Here is a 9,765-nt window from a genome sequence, read left to right as displayed (position 1 = left end):
AAGCCACAGCAAAAGTATCATGCATTGTAGTGCAGAATTGCAATTGTATTTCCACTCTTACACTCAAAGACATCAAAGACATAGCCACAAACCACAGCTTCATGCTGCATGTGACAAGTATGAAAGAACAGAATTTGGCTGCAAAAGCGTGAAACCTACAGGGACGTATACCATGTTATACACAAAAAAGCACACTGCACAAACAATTTCAGAATTTCATATTTGAAATAAAAACAAAGGATTCACAATCCTGGGCAAACTGAAGTAATATGAAAAGCAGTTGTTCAGGATCATAATCGTTTTCTCAGTCAAAGACTGCCTGGCTCTTCTGACAAGCAGAATTGTAGGTTGAAAAATCCTTCCACATGCCCTCACCTCCTGTCTCTCAATGTGATAATGGCAGGAGTCACTTGTGAACAGAAATGCTGCTGTGACAAGGTCATTTGTGACATGATGCACAGTCCCCCAATGTGACTAAAATTTGCTTTGTTGCTGTGCCTTGATGGTCCAATATAGACCACATTTTGGTGGAGAAAGACTGATTCTTTCTCTAAACCATGTGGGAGTTTTTGTCATGAATAATATTGAGCTAGACTGAAAGCCTAAACCAAAATGTGTCCCCGCCAGAGGATTCAGGTTAGGCACTAAATCAGATCTTCAGATCAGACTAGTGCAACCTGATTATGCCATCTTCTTTCTCCTCTTTCTTATTTTAATTTTTTGGTTTGGTCGGGTTGGTTCTTTTTAAACACCAACTGGTATATTTAAGGATTTATTGAAAGATATTATTCTTTCTGGATAAATCCTCTATTGCGGCCACCAAGAACTGAGCCAATCACTGTTCTCAAATTCAGTGCTGGCATCCATTTACAGAGCTATGTATGAGATGAGGAAGCAGGGACATAAGTGAGAATTTTTGCTAACATGTTATGAAGTAGATTCCATTAGGCCTTGCATCTTTTCCTTCAGGGACTCCGATTAGATTCTTCTTATTTACAAAGAATCATACTTCAACTCAGGAGCCACCTAAATGTGAAAAATGTTTGCTGCTGGGAGAAACCAGAGGCAATGAAGAATATAAATTGTCACAGGACAAGACACAAATAAATCCTTTGGGAAATTCCTCTGTGTTGTCTTCACGTGGATCAAGATCACATACTAGATATGCAAGTTATTGAGGAATTTTTTCTTTTTAATAAAATCCTACATATATAAAATTAAAATATATCCGGTAAAAACCAGATATACCTATCAGACTTCTGATAATGTGAAGGCAGTTGAAATGCACAGGTAATACAAGCTGGCAAAAGTGAGCAAAACCAGCAATACATATTCAGGTGTTGAGGAGGCAACCATGAAAGAGGACACAATGGGGAATTATGGTCTTCAGTAAGAACAATCCAGTTTGCCCTTTGGGAAGATAGATCAGCATCTGGTCTAGACTTGTTGGATCTGCTGTATGGGCTCATTCTGCTTCCCACTTCTGATCAGGAATTGTTCTGACAAGCTGTGCAACAAGAGTATCAGTGCAACCAGAGCAGACTAGAGGTGGCAACCTGAATGGAGGCAGGAGGGAACAGCCAGACTGGCCAGCTTAAACTTGGCAGTTGAATTAATTTAATCTAGTCCTTATCCTGTTAGTGTGCATTTATATTGATAAAACGTGATTTTTTTTTTCTTTAAATCAAGGGCTAGAATTTTTACATTTTCTGCTCTTTTTTTCTATGATACTGTATTTTACAGTAGTCTCTGTGGTTTACAATTTAGTGAGAGTATGCCTACTGTCTTCAAACTGAAGCAGCCTTTTTCACTACTAAGCAGCATTGCTAATGAGATCAGCTTCTTTCTCAAGTCTTACAATTGTTCCATTGTAAATGCCAAATTTTAATTTCTAGAGCCAAAAATAATCAATTTGTACATAACAATGTTAAATTTTTTCCTGCCAAATTTACAGAATGCTTTGTCCCATGGATTGTGTGGGGTATTTCCTTTTTCACTGGGGACTAACGATGCCAAACGAACCACAGAATTTCCAACAGGTCCCATGGGTTCAGTATCTTTTGTTCTTGCGTAGTTGAGAACTCCACAAACTTTCAAAGATGGAAGAAAAGAACAAAACATTTTTCTAGGTATCAGGTTAAGCTGAATACTCTTTGAAAGTACCTATTTCCTAAAATTGCTACCTTTACGAATTTGTTTGGAAAACTGGCATATATGAATAACGGCTGGGTACGGGACCTTATACCCAAGCTTGGCAGGAAACCACGGCCCACAGGTTGTGTGCTTAACCGCACCTTCTTCTCTGGGAAGAAAACCAGGGGGGCACTTTTAGGAAGCTACCTGGTTATTATTTTTGTTCTACATCAGAAATTTCAGTGTTCTGACCCATCTGGATAATTCCCACACCTGCAGTAAATTTGACTTGGGCACATGCTGTTGTTGCAGCATCCATGGATCAGGCCAGTCACAACCCAGCACCTCTCCCAGAGCACTCACAAAAGGCTGTGCTGCTCCATAGCAAATGGCAGCAAACCAGCATTCAGCACAGGTTTCTTTGTGCCTGCCATTTTCCAGGCTGAACTTTGTTCCAGGCTTTTAAAAGATGCCACCGAACTGCAAAGATGAGATTTCACTGTGCTGTGAAACTCCCACAAAACACTGGTAATTGAAATTTCAGGTTTCTATGAAGGACTCTTCCATTTAGAGGATCCATGTCATGGAAGTTGACCACCTTTGATGACCATGATGATCCCTTTTCTCTGAGGAGATGAGAACCATTTGTTAGAGCAGCAGGTAAAACCCTGACTGTCTGCAGCTGAGTCTTTAGACCTATAAACCAGAGTCTCCACAACTGGTATCCCTGCAGGGAGAGGCTGGACCACCCTGACTGAAGACTGAAAGAAATATGTCATGGCCAAAATCCAATATCCTTTCTCTGGGCCCCATGTTCCCAGCCACAGGAGATGAGTACGGAAACCAAAATCACTTCAAGGCTTCTTCTGCCCTTGTTTCTCTAGGCTGGGATTTTTACACCTCCTGCTACAGCATGCTTGTATTATATAGGATATAATACATACATATATAGGAGGTATTATATCCTGGTGACCAAAGTTTGCACTGAAGTAACAATTCTAGTCAGAAAATGGGGGAGCAGAAATAAATTATCTGAATGTTTCTGTGTTTTTATTTCTTAAAAAATGAAGCATTCCACCACAATAACAGCATTCCTTCCAAAATCCTTGTGCAATTGGATTATAAGGGGAGACCCAAACTTGCCCTGTAGCTCAGTGGGTTGTTCCCACTAAGCAAGCTTCATACAATTCCATAAATCTGTATTACAGTAACTTCAAGCCACAAGCAATGGCAGAAAAGCCATGAGTATCTCTACTGCCATCAGCAACTTTACTGTTTTCTGCAGCTTCACTTCCCTTGGAGCTTCATTAACAGGGGAATTACCACCTTTGAAGGCATTTTGTGGAACTTTAGTTAGTGTTATGCTTTTTTTTGTGAGAAAGAAACCCAGAACTTTTGCAATAAATGTCAGGTGCTTCAGCAGAATGCTTATAAACTGTTCTGTAACAGAACAGAAAACATTTAAAGTGAAAAATTCAGGAACAAATTAAAAGAGATGAGGAAAACTGAGCTAAACCCTGGTTCCACCAAAGTCTAAAGCAGATCTGACTGGTTCATCTCAGCCCAGTCATGCTCATCAGAACATCACATCAGAAATGTCAAACGTGACTATGTAAGGAACACCTTAAACAGTTTTGGGTTACCTTTTAAAACAATATGTGAATCTGTTAATGACTCCTTTAGCTCTTTTTCCTTTCTTTTCTCCCTCATTGTTAAACCCTACATAATAATCTCTGATGCTGGGAAAGTGTGAAGTTACTTCCACAAGGCCACAAACACCCCCAGTTCATAACCTGCACGATTCTCCTCTGCAAACCAGTGGCCTTTAGCCTGTGTTCTGCTTCTGCACTTGTACTTTTCACAAACCTGCCCCTCTCCTCCACTCTTGTGAGACCCCACCTGGAGTACTGTGTCCAGATCTGGGGCTGCCCAAATGGGAAAGATACAGACCTGCTGGAATGAGTCCAGAGGAAGCCACTAAGTTGATCACAGGACTGGAGCACCTCTCCTGTGAAGGAGACTGAGAGAGCTGGAGCTGTTTAGCTTGGAGACGAGAAAGCTTTGAGGAACCTTCCAGTACTTAAAGAGGGCTTATAAGAAAGCTGGCTAGGGACATTTTACAAGGGCATGTAGTGATAGGACAAGAGGGAATGGCTTCAAACTGAAAGAGAGATGGTTTACATTAGATATTAGGAAGAAATTCCTTACTGTGAGGGTGGTGAGGCACTGGAACAGGTTGCCCAGAGAGGTTGTGAACTCCTCATCCCTAGAGGTGCTCAAGACCAGGCTGGATCAGGATCTGAGCAATCTGGTTTAGTGGAAGGTGTCCCTACCTCTAGCAGGGGGGTTTGAACTAGGTGATTTTAAGTTCCCTTCCAACCCAAACCATTGTATGATTCCATGAATATGCTTCAGTAGTGATTTAAAGGTAATCAAACTAAATTAATTGGGAGTTTATTTGCTAGGTGATATCTTTATACTTTAGTGCACAGCTGTAGGAAAACAAATCAATTTACCCACACACAATACTAGGATGATTATTAGGTGTAACCACAACTACTTGTGAATATGAACCATAGCACATCAATGAATACTAAGGGGAAACACCAAAGCCAAGCAATTTGCAGTTATGGAAACATCCTATTTTACCTTCAGGCTGTAACAATTCATACAACACTTATCCATGCTGCATGGTAGAAGGCAGCAGTGTTATTCAATTGACATGCAATCACAAATCAACAGTATGGGGCTTCTGTCTGTTTGTGTTTGGTCCCTTCCTGCTGTCTACTCCCACAATATCAATTTATCTCCCAACATTTTGTAAGTCCACCTCCCAGAGAATACTTATTTCTAGAGTGACTTACAGTCACAGATCTCAGCCTCTCGTCTTTGGGAAGGGGCCATCAGAAGGTGCCAGTCCCATTTCAAAGATTATGCTCAGAGCAGAGATGATTTATATTACATGCCCTACTTGGATAACAGTCAGGCAACAGGAATCCCACTTTGACATTTTCTCAACCAGCTGGTACCCCCATCTTCCCTTCTTCACTGTCTAGATAATCATAATGCAGAATGTTGTGAATGAGGTACAATTGTTTAACTTAGAAATGATGCTGTATTACTTCCTGGAAAAAAACTTTTTTCCCAATTCCTTTGAATTGCAACCAAAAGGCAAGGCAAAAAATCCCTTCTTCCTCTAGGAATGAAAAAAACAACTCATTGAAAAGTCTTGCGAAAGCTCTTCTTAAACAATTTTCTTTACGCTTCACACTCTGAGGATCCCACACAGTGTCTATTTATATATGGGAAAAGCTACATGCCTGAAAAAAAAAAAAAGAAGATTCTGGAATAGACATTGTAATTTGCAATGAATACTGTGATCACACTGGGCATTGTACTAGACCTTCTTTTCTATCTCTATTTTCTCAGTCTTTGTTATCAGCATTTATTTTTATATCAACTCCTACAAATAAATATTCAGCGTCACTTTGTTGGGGCTGTTACCTGAAAATAGAAAGCTGGCCATGAATTTTGCTGAAAGCAAATCTACTTAAGCAAAGAATTTATCCCACACTATTTTCTTAAGCTTTTGTAAATAAAAAGATGTGAATGAATTGCAAATCTATGCACTCTGAAGGTTTCCTATCACTAGTTTATAGGGAGCACAGAACAGGAGCATAACAAATTCTTCTCCCCACTCTTGAAGTTTCGGTTGTCACCAAACATTTTATTAAAGGTCAAGCCCATGAGCAGTTTCAGCTCTGCATTTTGTTATGTGAGCTATGTTCCTAAAGTGCTGAAGATGCAGATTTTTGTGTTTGGCAGAGTACTCCTGTTCGGTCCCTTCCTCTGCCTGTGAGGATGTAGGTGTGCATCTTCCCTCAAGGTGCTCCTGTGTGGCTGCAGGAGAAATGAGGAGCTCTCAGATCCTCCTCTTAGTGTTTGCCTTTTTATAAATATCCCAGTGGTGAATAAAGCAATACATGGAATCAAATTCCACACGATGCCCATCCTGGAGAACCTTTCCCCTGTCCTGACTCAAAATGATGCTATCTCAGGCCATTCTTTGGCCTCTCTGTGAGGGCACTCACTGCAGCGCTGGGTGATCAGATGTCCTTTGCTTAACCCAGGCAAGGATCTTAACCAGGAGTCATTGCTTTTCAGCCACTGTCTTATGTGGAGAAAGGCTTCCCCAATCTGTCTTCCTACTGAGTTTGGTCTACATAATGAAGTATAACTTTATCGTGCACCACTGGGTTGCCAGTTCTTTCACTGCTATGTTTCTCCCTGAACTTTTAGATTGTTGCTCTCACTGAGCTTATTCATATAAAGGTTGAACTCATCACCTGCTGTCATGCCATTAGTGTTACTGTTTTACTTTTTCTCCCTGCTGCTCTATTACCTTGCAAGGTAATAATTATAGAAACTTCTCCTTCTATAAGTTGCAGTCTAGAAGGGCTTTCTCACTGAAGACAGTCCTATTTTCATGAAGTTTCTCGTGCCTCACCAGAATAAAAGTTTCACTGTCCCAGACTGAGGAGAAAATGAAGTGCATGAAGATCTGCTTCAGAATTTGTTCAGACCCCTAAGTTTGCAATGCAAGTCCCACAGATGGTAAATCAGGCTTTTCAATGTAAGTGTTTCTTTTATTTATTTTAAATGAAGTTGAATTTGCTGCTTTGAAAAATCTTTTAAAATAAATCTTCTGAAAAACTCAATCTGGTGCTTGGTCAGTGTCTAATGATCTGGTTCTGCTGGTTCAGAACCAATTGCTCTGTGCACACTGGTGAAGCAGATGCTTGGCAAGGCTGCTGAAAGAGAGGCAAGATGCCAGTTCATAGCAGGGAGAAAGGCTCCTCAAGTGCATCTTTGACTTCTTTGGAGTGAAATACATTTTACTGTCACACTTCCCAAAACATGTACAAATGTGCTCACAGAGCTCCCAGGTTACTCCATTATGCTGATATTCAGCCTATATAAACACATGGGATTGAAGGGATTGCTTTTTAGTTCTGATTCTTAAAAATTTTACAAAGATGCTTTTTTTTTTCCACTTGCTTAAGTAGTTTTGTCTAATTTTACTTTCACTGAATTTGCTCACACAGACCTGACATCTCAGGAAAGGGTGTATGGGGAAAGATCCAAATTTTTGGCACTGATACTAAAGAAATCTGAACGTGATTTGAAGTAAGCATAGGGGAGAGGAAGGAGGTGAAAGCAGATTCATAGAGATGACTGAGATTCAGGATATGATGGTTTTGCTCTGTTTAACCACCATTTATGCATGATATTAATTCTATTAATCATTCCACATGAGAAGAAGCAACAAAAAGATTGTTTCAGAAACTGGAGCAATGAATACCAAGGAATCACCTGCTATTAGAATAAATGTGAGTTTGGGTATCAGAGTTGGGATAACTGCACCCAGAAAGAACCAAAACTATACATTAGTACCACAGTCATACTCAAGGAATGTAGCCAAGAATGGGTTGTAAACCATCCCTATTCAGATGTAAATGCATGTTTTACATGAAGCAGGTGTTTTAATCACATTTAATTAGGGGAGTTTTTATCTGAATGAGATCTTGCAGTTAGCAAATGGCATTTGCAAGTGATTAATATCCATCATTGATGGATATATTATTGGATGGAAGCTTATGATACCAGCTTAAGCACGTGCAATTAAAGGTCCTAATATATAGCAGTGCCCTGTCCATGTCAGCAAATCTTGGCTGGAGTCACTTAAAAGTTAGCTCTCTATTTAAGACTAAGATAAAGCTGTTTCTCATGATGGCATGAGAAACCCACCATTTCACACGGAAAACTTGAGTGGAAGAGGCTGGGTGCAAAAAAACCCACAAAGTATTTTCCAACTAATACCACAGTATTTCAAAGATTTCTTTATTAAAGTCTTTTTTCATGTTCTCTTTAAGTTGTTTCTATTGTCTGACAGCAGAAAACAAAACACTCTTGAAAAGTTTCAAAATGCATTAGATTAAAAGGTTGTGTTCCATTTTTGGTAGCTACATTTGTTTAGAAAATGGATAAAGAAATCCTTTTAATATGTCTTCTTTACTCAAGAATAGCCTCTCATAAAAGGTTTATTATTTATTCCTTTAGACTTTATTAAATATAGAGCATGGCTTGCATCCTGCAGGTTACTTACTACATCTCATGATTAGTGAGAAATGCAATTATCTTTTAAAAAAAATTGATAGATACATACCATTTTTGGAGGATATAGCCATTGTCATTGTGCTGGAAAACAGAATTTATCTCAGGTTCCTCAAAACAGAACTGCCCAGATATAATCACCTTAAAAACTGACTTGCCTTTGATTACTGACTTTAAGCAAGTAGACAAATGTTGCTAGAACTGTCTAAGTGCACCTTTGAGAGGTGGGTATGAATGGCCACATTGCAACGGCTTTGGTAATTTTGGACTCTTATGTTACCAAAAAAGAAAAGAAAAAAAAAAAAAAGGAAAAAAAAAAGGAATGAAAAATATTAGCAAAAATTGAGTAAGGCTGCCTGGACATTGCTAAGGTGGTTGATATTTAAGACTGTGATATTTAAGACTGCAGGTAAGTGACACATCTCTCTAGATCACAGCAAGGCAGTTCTCAAGCCTCTGCATTCTGCTGTGGAATGCCTGGCTTTGCACGCCAATTTTGCCCGGGATCATTACATGCCTGCATCTGCTACAAGTAATTTTCTAACTGGGATAAGTTTTTCATTCTTACACCAGTAACAAATTTCCTGAAGAACCTGTTCTGTAAAACTCTTTAGTGAAGTAATTTATCAATGGCAGATGAGGCCCCTCAATATCAGACTTTGCTACGAGCAAGTTCCACTGTGTACATTTATCTTTCAGCTTTATTTCATGCTATTGATTTTAGAGTAACTGTACCATTTTCTCCAGACGCAGGTACACCACAGTAGCTCCCACCTCGCTGTCTCTTCATTGTCCTGAATGCTCAGTAGACTTCCCCCTTTCACTCACTTACACACACAGCTATAAAATCCAGTGTGGCAAGCCTACAGCCTTGGTGTGCCAGGTCAAGGAGAAGAAGAGAAGCACACCAGCAGTGTCATGAGGACTTTGACAACACCCTGTGTGAGTCACTCTGATCCTGCCTTCCGCCAGACCACCAGGAGAGAGACCTGTGCCTGGAACCTGAGTTGCACACCCCTCTCAGGACCTCTATGGTCAACAGTTATGAAAATAAAGACTGTAAAATTCTCCCCTCGCAGGGGAAGTGCTTGGGCATTCCCACATATACCCAAGCTATATTAATCCATGGAACTCTGTATTTTGTGGGACCCCCACCATGAGCCAAATGAGCCACAGAAGCAGTGATGTGGTGAGCTTGGAGATGGGGCTTCTCCTGTCCATCCAAGGCTCCCACCAAGCTCTGGCTGCCCATGCTGGTGCTCCCAGCAGCTTCTCCAGCACACCTTTGGTCCCGGGACATGGCTGTCCCTCAGCACCTCTCTGTGCTAGCTAAACTTCAAGGCCGAGTTTTCACAGAGTAATTTAATGATGAAAGAATAGAGGAGGGAATGACAGGACAGGTATTACAGCATTTTTTTCCAAATTCTTTGTGGGATTTACAGCTGGTTTAAAGAGGAC

This window comes from Corvus brachyrhynchos, unplaced genomic scaffold (assembly GCF_000691975.1).
Source record: "Corvus brachyrhynchos isolate BGI_N302 unplaced genomic scaffold, ASM69197v1 scaffold142, whole genome shotgun sequence".
Classification (NCBI taxonomy): Eukaryota; Metazoa; Chordata; class Aves; order Passeriformes; family Corvidae; genus Corvus; species Corvus brachyrhynchos.
Note: the sequence above shows the minus strand (reverse complement) of the source record.